Genomic DNA, 12,208 nt, shown 5'->3' on the forward strand with positions numbered 1-12,208 from the left:
TCTGGTGGACCTTGCGACAATGGAGGGCAGACACATTATCATAACCTACAGACTTAACCGTGCCACAATCCTAGAACTGTGTGCCCAATTCGAGCCAGACCTGATGTCAGCTATCCGCCAGCCCACAGGTATCCCCCCTCTAGTGCAAGTCCTGTCAGTGGTCCATTTCCTGGCAAGTGGTTCCTTCCAAACAACAGTGGCCATGGCATCAGGGATGTCTCAGCCAATGTTCTCCAACGTGTTGACCAGAGTGTTGTCAGCCCTGCTGAAACACATGCGCAGCTACATTGTGTTCCACCAGGTGGAGGATTTGGCCACAGTGAAAGCTGACTTTTATGCCCTGGGGCATATCCTCAACATCATTGGTGCCATTGATGGTACACATGTGGCATTTGTCCCCCCTCCCCCTTGGAGAAATGAACACGTTTTCAAGAACAGAAAAAGCTATCACTCTATGAATGTGCAGATGGTGTGTTTGGTGGACCAGTACATCTCCCATGTGAATGCCAAATATACTGGCTCTGTGCATGGCTCCTTTATCTTGAGGAATAGCAGCATCCCATATGTGATGGGCTAACTCCAGAGGCACCGGGTGTGGCCCATAGGTGAGCCCAAGGTCCCCACACAGTATAAGTAGGTATCTGGGTATGCGGTTGTCCCTAAGGGTTAGTGTGAGTCTAACAGTTGTCCCTTTATATTTGCAGGTGACTCTGGTACCCCAACCTCTCATGGCTACTGACCCCAGTGAGGAATGCCAGGACAAGGGCAGAGGAACGTTACAATGAGGCACATGGGCGTACAAGGAGGATTATTGAAAAGACCTTCAGCCTCCTGAAGGCCAGGTTCCGGTGCCGACATCTGACAGGTGGCTTCCTGTACTACTCACCCAAGAAGGTGTGTCAGAACATCGTTGCATGTTGCATGTTGTCAACCTGGCCTTGAGACGCCAGGTGCCTTTTCTGCAGGAGGATGTGCCTGGAGATGGTCTTGTAGCAGCAGTGGAGTGGAGGAGGCAGAGGAAGAAGATGTTGACAACAGAAGCAATATAATTCAGCAGTACTTACAGTGACACACAGGTAAGAGACTGTAAGTTCACTTAATTTTTCAGTTTTCTGTTGGACATTGTACATGGCAGCCTGTTTCCCTATGTCTATGGCCAAAGACTGTACCCTTTGGCATCTCTATTTTCAGATCTCTGTGCCATGCTCCGGCTCCTGCTATGTGTACTGCTGCCCACCAAAGGTCATTCCAAAGTATATTTTCCTGTACATATGACTTGCAATGCTTTGATGATGTTGAACTAATACATATTTGAAACATTTGACAGACTCCAGATTTGTATTTGTTCCAAGGGAGTTTATTTAAGTGCTCATAAGTAGAGAGGGATGTGCAATGGACTGGGGTGACGATGGAGGAATGTCCAGTTAGAGTCCAGTTTCTTGGTATCACAGGTGCATTGTCCAATGAGGCAAAGGAAGGGGAGTTATGGCAGTTCAAGGTGGACAGGGTGACAGAGTGGGACAGAAGGGTGACACTCAGGAGAGTCTATTTCCTGGCAGGGGTCTGGGCAATGTTCTCTCTCTTCTGCCTGGATCGCAAGGACCATTTGCGGGGTGGTACTCCTTCTGCAGAGGGTGGGGTGCTGGTGGCCTGTTGTTCCTGTGGCGGGGCCTCCTGTCCACTAAGACACGGAGTTGGATGGCTGTTCATCGGTGTGGCTAGTGTCAGGGGCCCGTTGGTGTGCCACTGCCTCTCTCATGATGTTGGCCATGTCAGCCAGCACCCCTGCAATGGTGACCAGAATGGTGTAGATGTGTTTGAGGTCCTCCCTGATCCCCAAGTACTGTCCCTCCTGCAGCCGCTGGGTCTCCTGCAACTTGGCCAGTATCTGGCCCATTGTCTCCTGGGAATGGTAGTATGCTCCCAGGATGTTGGTGAGTGCCTCCTGGAGAGTGGGTTCCCTGGGCCTGTCCTCCCCCTGTCGCACAGCAGTCCTCCCAGCTTCCCTGTTGTTCTGTGCCTCTGTCCCCTGAACCGTGTGCCCACTACCACTGACCCCAGGTCCCTGATCGTGCTGTGTTTCTGGGGTTGCCTGGTAGTGGTGGACACACTGCTGATTGAAGTGTCCGGGGGACATTGGCATGGGCCCACTGGGTGGGTGCTGTGCTGGTGTTCCTGAGGGGGGAGGCTCTGTGGTGGTTTGGGACATTGGCAGGGTAACCGGCTGTCTAGAGGTCCCTGATGGGCCAGGTTGGTCATCCTGATCTAGGCGTGCAGAGCTGCTGTCGTCACTGTGGGTATTTTCGGGGGGGTGCTGGATGTAGCTGGCACCTCTTCTACGGTGATGTTGAGTAGGGTCCTGTGGGAATGCAAATGCAGTGTTATTGTATCTGCATGTGCCATTTTGTGCATGGGTGTGTTTCCCTGTATGATTGTGATTTCCCTGTCAGCTTTGCCTTGTGTACGCATTGATTTTGTGGGCTGTGTGAGTCTCTCTACTGAGCATGCTGTGGTGATGGGTGTCCATGCAGGTCTGTGATGGGTGCCCATGCATTGGTGTTACATGCAGGGCATGGTATTGGGATGGGTGGGTTGTGATGGTGGGGTATGTGTGAGGTGGTGGAGTGATGGGGGTGAGGGTAGGGGTAGGAGTTTGTGATGGCATGCAGGTTGGGGGGGGGGTAAAGTAGTAAATATGTGACTTACCAGAGTCCAGCCCTCCTGCTACTCCTGTGAGGCCCTCAGGATGCATGATCACCAAGACTTGCTCCTCACATGTTGTTAGTTGTGGGAGAAGAGGTGGGGGTCCACCGCCAGTCCTCTGTACGGCTACCTGGTGTCTTCCAACCACGGAACGCACCTTCCCCTGTAGGTAGTTCCACCTATTCCTGATGTCATCACTAGTTCTGGGGTGCTGTCCCACAGCGTTGACCCTGTCCACGAGCCTCCACCATAGATCCATCTTCCTAGCAATGGATGTCTGCTGCACCTGTGATCTGAATAGCTGTGGCTCTACCCAGATAATTTCCTCCACCATGACCCTTAGTTCCTCCTCTGAAAACCTGGGGTGTCATTTGGGTGATGTGTGAGGTGATGTGTTAGGGTGTGCTGTGAGGTGCCTGGATGGTGTATGGGTGATGGTGTTCTGTGGCTCAGATTGAGTGGGTGCTCCTGGCTTGTGTCTCTCTGTGTTGGCAATCTTTTTTTTTGCTGAAAGGGTTGTGGGTGATGTGGGTGTGTGTTTTATAGTGGTCTGGGTGTGTGGGTGTGGTGTGAGTATGTGTCTCAGGTGTGTATAGTTTGAATTGTCCAATGTGGTGGTGTTTTGTAAATGTGTGGATATTTTGAGCGCATGGGTGTGTACCTCCAATGGTTTACCGTGGTTGAAAGACCGCCACGGTGATTCGTGGGTCTTGATACTGTGAGCATATTCCTGTTGGCGTAGCAGTGTGGGTTTTGCTATCACCAGTTTATCACTGACATTTGGTCTGGCGGACTTGTGTGGGTGTCTGTATAGTGGTGGATTTCTCTGTGTGGGTCATAATACCCATAGCGGAATACCGCTGAGGTCACGGTATGTTGCCGGCCGTCAGCACGGCGGTAGGCGGCATTTACCGCTACTGTTGTAATGCGGGCCTATTTTTTTATGTCAAATTCACAAAATAATTTGTATACAATTCAATATATTTAGATTAATAAACAATTTGTTTCAGATATTTATAATTTAATTGTGAAATATTTTTGCAATATTTTTGAATCTATAAATTAATGTAACAGTACATTTTCTTCAAATGTATTTAAATTATTTGTAATTCATTTTACACATCAGTTATACTATTTACTAATGTATAATAAAGAACATAAATTTTTACTTTCAGTAAAAATGTATTTTTTTATTTAAACTTCACAAAAAATATTTTTTATTTAATTTAATACATTTAGATTAATTCAAGATTTAATTCAGAATTAGTGTATTAGTGCTGTGACATTTTTAATTTGATCTACATTTAAAATAAATATATAACATTAATTTAGTTTAATATTTAACATAAAATAAAATATAAAAATATGTTTTACTCATTTTTCTAGGAGTTAAATTAAAAATAAAAAATCTCCATACTTTCTAATGGGAAGAGTCTGCAGTCAGGTGAAGATCTCCCAATGGTAAAGTATACGGAAAATGAATTCACCTCCTTAAACATTTTAATAAATTAGTCACACTTGCCATTGACAATGACACAGAAGCGTCTTCCATGCAGAAGAAAACATAACATGCATTAACTATGATGCATGCAATATCACATTAGGGAGTTCGTGACAAATGAGAAGTGCCAACTCCCCACTTCTCACAATTTCTGGCTTCAAAAAGCAAACCTTAAACCAGTCCTTTCGTTAATGTATTCTTAGAATATTCTTAGAATATGGAACTCGATTGCTCTGGACATTCAGACTCTCCTCCCTACCAAGATTTAAAAACCAGATCAAAGCCTTCCTCCTAACCAAGCTCCTACTGAACAACTCTCAAGTGGCTACGACCCAAGAGTGCCCAGACTCAGGCCTGAAAACTGGCCACACTGTACACCAGTCTGCAGACATGAGCATGGAATAACTTTGATTAAGACCACTGTTGTTAATTCATCCAGTTACTCAAATCTCAATACCCAAGGCATACATGGAGGGCTGTCTGCCTCGGTCTGTTGGGACTTAGCTCATGATGGCATGTTCATGTTAGTTATTTAATAGCCTTCATCGAATCTTGGATATTATACTCAATAATATTGCTTTAACCATAATCTTTATCTTTAGACCGTCTTGCTTTTACTTATGTTGTGTGTTGCAGTGTCACGTAAAGTGCTTTGGTGCTCTTGGGCCTACTTCCTATTAGAAAAAAATAGATAAATAAAGAAATAACCATAAAACACAATCTGTGCCCAGTAATATTGTTGGACATGGTCCATTTTGCAGGTTTATCCCCAAACCTTGTGTCTATTTCCTCCTATTTTTTCTGTCTTGTTTTTGTTGGCTTATGGACTGCTAACCAGTGCTAATGTGCATATGCTCTCTGTCTAAAATGTATTGGTGATTGGTTTCTCCATGACTGGAATATTGGATTTACAGATAAGGTACTAGCACAGTGCACAGAGTTTGCCCAGGGACTATAAATCAAATGCTACTAGTGGGCTTGCAGCACTGATTGTGCCACCCACATGAGTAGCCCTGCAAACATGTCTGAGGCCTTCCATTGAAGTGCCTGTGTATGGAGTCTTAAACTGCCACCATTTCGACCTGCCAAGTGCATACATTTGCCTGGCCAAAACCTTCCCTTTTATTACCTGTGAGTTACCCCTAAGGTAGGCCCAAGGTAGCCCCATGAGCAGGGTGAAGGATATTTAAAAGGTAGGACATGTACATTTACATGTCCTGATAGTGAAACACTGCTAAATTTGCTTTTGAGTATTACAAGGACTATCCCTCCCATAGGGTAACATGGAAATTACCTGGGAATATCTTTTAAGAGTAGTTTATCATTGGGAGCAAATAGAGATATGGAGTTATGGGTCTCTGAACTCACAATTTAAAAATACAACTTTTGGTAACTTTTGTTTTTGAATTGTGAGTTAGAAAATGCCACTTGTGAATTGTAGGCATTTTCTTTAAAAAATAAAAATAAAAAAACCCACCAAATGTGACTGTTGCAGAAGAGAACCCCAATAGGGTTTCTCTTTTGAAGTACACCTCCACCCGCGGACCAATTGAACCTTTTATGGCCGTAGGGGGTTCATTTCTTTTATGGAAGAGGAAGTCTCACACGCTTAATAGTGTCATGCTTCATCATCAGCTTCCTCTCCTCACCATGGTGGGACAGTGCCACCAGGGTGGACTCAACCACCTGATAAATCAACTAGGAGGGAGTTCTTAATCAATAACTACTGGATAAAAACCGGGATCCAGACAACTAAACTAAAATTACCTTGTATTGCCCCTGCATGTCACCTTTATTAATGGAGAACACAGGTATTGTTAAAAACAAAGGAAGATGATGTCTCCACAGTTATGTTTGGAGTCTCCTAATATGTTGCCAACATGTTTCGGCCCATTCTTATAAGCCCTCATCAGGGCCTTACTCCACCTTGCTGCCTAGTCTGGCTATTTGACTCCTAATTTGAATGCAAGAGAACTACATACAGGAAATCCTACCTTAGGTAAAAACAAGAATTTCGTAGGCCACCTGTGGAAACATTAAAAAAAATAGAAGAGTTGTCTCTACTAATAGTAGGTAAACACTCAAAAAAGCACTCTGTGATCATACGTGACACAGCAAACACTAGTGATAAGTGACCCACGTCATGCAATAGCCCCCTTACATTTATAAAATAATGTGATGCTTCCTAGTACCTGGGAGGGATGCTATCTGTCCTACTACTACTTTTAACATCCCTTAGTAGTAATACAGATGTTCACAGGCTAATCGCCCTTACCCTAAATATAGGGACTGTCAGCTTCCTGGTCAGGGAGAGGGACAGCGCTCGTTATAGTCTAAAAGAATGAGACACAAAGACACAACACAAAAACATGCCCCAGTGGGGCAGCATTTAGACAGACGCATTGATTGTGTTGTTCAAGGATGTCACATAACAAGCACATACACACACTCTCTTGAGCACGAGGTTATCTGAAGCAGAAGTACCAGCTCACACAACTAAGTGCTGGATTGTATGGTCCCCACCCTTCACTATAAACAAAAGTCAAAATAGTCCTTCATGGAATGTTCAGTTAGAGTCTTCATTTGTCATAGCATAATAATATTTTTCGGGTGAAAACACACGGGTCAAATGTACAGTAGTATAGCACAACATAGTGCAGAAACTCAAGTCCACAGACTTAAAAGGTGGCCTCCCAGAAATGGTAGCATGTGTGATGTACCCACATGCAATGCAAAATAAGCCCCCTGTACTCACTACTCCAAAATGTGTTTTGGTCCTTCAAACCTATTCTGTTCACTCACCATGCTGAACTAGTGACATCAAAGGACCAGCTTTAGCTAACAATCTGACTTCAATTGGTTCCCTCAGCTGCAGGCGGAATACTCGCCTTTACTGCCTCGAGGGAACACGTTGTCCATATGTGTTGGGTAATGAAGTCCGCCGATCAGCAGGGGGGGGGATTCTCGCTGTGCTTAGCAGAACGGTGTGCCACACTCATTTCGATATGGGGCCTCAGGATTAACATGCAAGCATGCACTACACAATGCATAAAGAGCCTTAGGACCCCAATCGTCGTGAGACAGAGTATCTTCACCTTATAGTGCGTGGTTTTATCCATAGGACCGCTAACTCAAAAAGAGGAGGGGTTATACATGACATCACGTCTGTTACCATGAATAAACACAATAAACAATTTTTCTTAGAGACAGGGTCCAAATATGATACTGTGCAGACCACCACGGTTATATGTTGAAACCACGAGTGCTTCAACAACGAGTTCGGAACAACAAACTCATTGGTATCACTAATGCCTTTACCACGAATGCCTTTACAACGATTTTTCGTTGTAAGAGCATTCCTGGTAAAGGCCTTAGTGATCAGTATGCCCGGTTCCAGCATGCTTCCCCCCTAGCCCCCCACCCCTAAAAATTACCGTGACCCCGCCACCCAGACAACCACCCCAACCCTCCACCCCCAAAATTACCACAACCCCAACCCCCTCCCCTAAAACCTAAAACACCACAACCCACCCATTAAACCTAAACCCTGACACAACTTCCCCCCTTTAACCCTAATCACCCCGAAACCCCCACCCCACCCCCAAAAAACAGCCCCAGTCCCAGCCCAACTTACCTCCTCCTTCACAGCGTTGACTCCCTTCTTCTGTGCCTTAACCATGCATGTACGGTGTTCACACATGCGTGGTTAAGGCACGAAAACCAGGAAGTCGTGGAGAACCAAACCGTTGTTTCGCTTTCCCAACCACCACTACCTCCATAGAACACCAGCTCTCCTGGTGGTGAGGGGATGGGGAGGTGGGAATCTTATTGTCCCCCCAGCCCCACACCAGAGGTCCCCATACGATGGTGTGCAGGATGAATACCATTCCTTGATGACATCACTAGCAACCCAAGGACTTATCAGATCATGTTCTCAGTCACTCTTTTCTCAATTCAAGAAAACTACACTAATCACAGCCCCCAGTGGGAGATTCACCAGCGCGTTTTTCCGGGTTGGAAAGTCTTCTGGATAGATGCTCAAGTTCTTATACTCCCCCATGAGACCTCATCTTTGAGCCCAAACAGGTCTGTCAGGAGTCAGTAGATCCATTGTTGCTCAAACAGTAACAGGGGCTTTGCCATGTCAAGGAGTGTTTGCTCTTGTTTCTCCAGTACACACCACTCCATTTCGCCCTTACCATGTTCTTTCTCACCATAGTGTCTGGTCAGCTTTGTTGCGTCCTTTCTGCACCTAATGGTGCTGTGATGTTCCACAATCTGAATCTAAAAGTTCCTGGAGGCCATGCCTATGTAAAGCAAATTGCACAGACATCTGATCATATAAATGGCATTCTTTGAGTTGTAGTTAGTTAAATTCTTCAAGATCTTGTAATACACCAAAATCCATGGATGTTGCATGGGAACGCCCACGCAACACCGATGAAAATTCATCCCTGGCGCCGAGTAATGTAACACAGTGATTTGCACTGCATTACATTACCTGAGATTTATGAAGAAATGCAGAGCCATGCAAGGTGGCTTTGCGTGGCTTTATTAATCTCACTTAAGGTTTGTGTCGCTCCTGCATCACGTTGCATGTAGGAAGAGCACAAAACAGGTTATAAGTAAGGCCCTGGGTGTGTTATTGATTTAGCTTTTGCTGACACAAAGGCGATAACATTGACAAGCAAAGATTGACTCATTTATCGCAGGGTACGGTGCCCATTAAAGTGTAAAACAATCCACTGTTCCTGGTTATCCCCTACAAGGAATTAAAGGTTAATTTTGTTCAGTGTAGTTGAAAGCAGTATGCATGTGACTAAGATATGTTCCAATGCAAACAACTGTCTCACATTTCCAGGGTGTAAGTAATGGACTCATGAAAACAATTTTAATCTAGCTCCCTCAAGGCACTTTATTTATAATCAATAGTTTACATCTTAGTGTGTGGTACTGATTGTGCCAAAAGTAAATCTTTTGAGTTCAGGTTTTTGCTTGGTTTGGAATGATTGTAAATAAATAAAATTAAATATATGCTATATATCATCACTTAGAAATACCTTTAAGGCATAGTAGTAACATGCACAGAAATGTTAGAAATATTTCTGTAAATAATCATTTTAAAGTAGCACATCTCATAAAAACTATCATTCTCCCCTGCCATCCTGATTGACTGTACTCCGTTTATCAAACCTTAATGCGGGCCCTCAATCACATTTATTTCTGCAGGTAGTACCAAGTTAGTTTATGTTATGTATATGTATGTATATAGAACAAACCTAGCAATGAAGCAATAGTGTGCTGTACATGACATGGAGGTTAGGAGACAATATTGTGATCGTGTACATCAAGTGAGGATTATGCACCAGTAAAACATGTACATTATAATGCAGAACATTTTATAGCTATTTGATTGATCAATGGTGTATTGTGTGTTGACAGGTGTCGGGTATTTCTCATTCTCACACATTTTGCATTCAAACACTACATCGTACTTTAATGACTTCGCTAGTGTCATTTTATTCCCTCCTTCAATTCATATTTAGTTTTCAAAACACAGCTCTTGGCAGCATTACTGATGTCACTGTCCATGCAGTATAAGAGCATTCCCTACTGGGGACGTACTGCCTTTTTGTAGCCATCTTTCAGGCTCTGATGAATGAATATTTCATAATTATGCATCTCCAACAGCTACACCTGGTAAATCATTATGAGCTCCCTGCTGTCCTAATTACTCCACAGTATGACACATAGGCCAAAGGAAGAGACTGGAACATCTTCATGCTTCAGTAGGTTCGTTTTTCCTTTCATAAAATTGCAAGGTTTAATATGTTCAAAGGATAAGGAAGGCGAACAAGCCTGTCAGTGCAAGCCCACGGTTTGCACATTCATCGAGTCAGCCATACACACATGCTGCTCTCTGTAAAAGGTTACCTCTTTCTTAGAAGACTTCACTGGATACATTTCTTATTTGTAGAAAGGTGGTATCTGGCTGTCGCTGGAGTTGTGAAATCAGTCTCACTGAGAAGCCCAGTAGCTGCTGGGAGTCGCAACTTTGGAATGTTATATACTTTGTGCCAGATTTACAAGAAACTTTTGCAACACTACTGATGTGCCAGTTTTCTTGCGTCACCCCTGCCCCACCTAAGGACACCAGGGGGCATATTTATACACTATTTGTGCCGAATTTGCGTCATTTTTTTGTACACAAATTTGGTGCAAACTTAACTCCATATTTATATTTTGACGCTAGACATGTCTAGCTTAAAATTTTGGAGTTTGCACCATTTTTGGATGCGTGAACCCACCTTATGTCAATGAGATGCAAGGTAGGCGTTCCCATGTAAACAATGGTGCTATCCCCACAGCCCTATATTTATCCTCCAATGCTAAAATGATGCACAGGTGGGATGAGTGGCTAAATAATGGTGCAAAGCTTGCTTTACACCATTATTTAACTCCTGGGACAGACTAGGCGTTAGGAGACCTGTGGACCCATTTCCATGGTTTCCATGCCCTCCCTAAGCCACAGGAACACACCCACCCACACCAGAGGGACACCAGAGGATGGTGTGGGCCCCATCCCAGGTAAGTAGGGTAAGTATTTTTTAACTTGTATTTAAAGTGCCATCGGGGCCCTAACTTGGGGACCCCTGAATGGCACAGGGTGCAATGGCCATGCCCAGGAGACACTTGTCCCCTGTGCTGGCCATCAGTGTGGTGGGCATGACTCCTGTCTTTCCTAAGACAAGAGTCATGTTTTTGGTGGTTGTGCACCAGGAAAGTGCTCCTTCCCTACCTCACCCCCACCTGGTTAGCATCTTTTTTGAAGATGCTAGGCCAAGTTTAGCGCCAGATTGCACCATTCCTTTATTATGGCGCCCGGCTGGCGCTGTGGAATGGCGCAAGATGGTGCTATACTTTTTGCTGCAAAACCTCATTTGCACAGTATTGTGGCAAAAAGTATAAATCAGGACCCATGTGTGCACCTTATTTATAATACTGCGCACCATGGCAGTTGTTAGGCCAACAAAGCGCAAATTTGTGATGCTATTGTGGCGCTTTGCTCCACTAGCATCAAAAATATTGACGTTAGTGGAGCATAGTGCAAGGAGGCCATAGGTTAACATGGGTGTGTCATTTCAACACTTACTCTGAGCAGGCAATAGAAATGATGCCACAAATGGTGCAGTGAAATCTTGTAAATTTCACTGGGCCATTTTTGCGGGCCTCCTAATGCCAGAAAGCCCCTCTTGCACACATTATGCCTGACGCGGGCATAAAGTGGCTCAAGGGGTCACAAAGCGGCACAATGCATGCATTGTGCCACTTTGCAGATATGGCACAGCAGTAATTGCCTCCTTGAGCCACATTAACGTTAAAAAAATGACACAAGAAGGCACTAAGGCCTTGTAAATGCGTCCCTTTGATTCAGTAACCCTGACATTGGTGATGCTGTCACTTGAAGATGTCAATTACAAAATATCTCTGATAATTACTATGTATTTATATCAGTTTCGCTTCCCTGAGTTTACGTTAGTTTTAATGATATTAATTGATCTATTCAAAGTCGTCATACCTGATCGAATACAAAACCGTACTTGAACTCTTCTGGGATTTCTCAGCTACAAAGTATTGTGGTCTTTTGAGCTTTCCATTAAGCACATTCTTTAGATGTACATGATGAGTCCGCTCCTGCCAACCAATTTCCACATTAATTGGCTGTACTAACGTTCTTGTGGACTATGACATCTCCCTCTGCCATTAGTCGTTTCATCACTATAATCACTCTCATTGTATTTCAATTCGTATACCTATATCGATCTTGGCCTGACCGTAAAACGTATTTACTCTGGTTGCCCGTAAAAAGTGCACGCCAAGGTCTGCTCCTCAGTCACTCTTGACAAAAGGTTGTATATTACCTGTACGAACGAATAGAATGTACCCTATGTCATTTGTGATGTGCTGCATTTGTTTATCTCCCTTTTGTCTAGATTCTTTATT

This window comes from Pleurodeles waltl, chromosome 4_2, assembly GCF_031143425.1.
Source record: "Pleurodeles waltl isolate 20211129_DDA chromosome 4_2, aPleWal1.hap1.20221129, whole genome shotgun sequence".
NCBI classification, from domain to species: Eukaryota; Metazoa; Chordata; class Amphibia; order Caudata; family Salamandridae; genus Pleurodeles; species Pleurodeles waltl.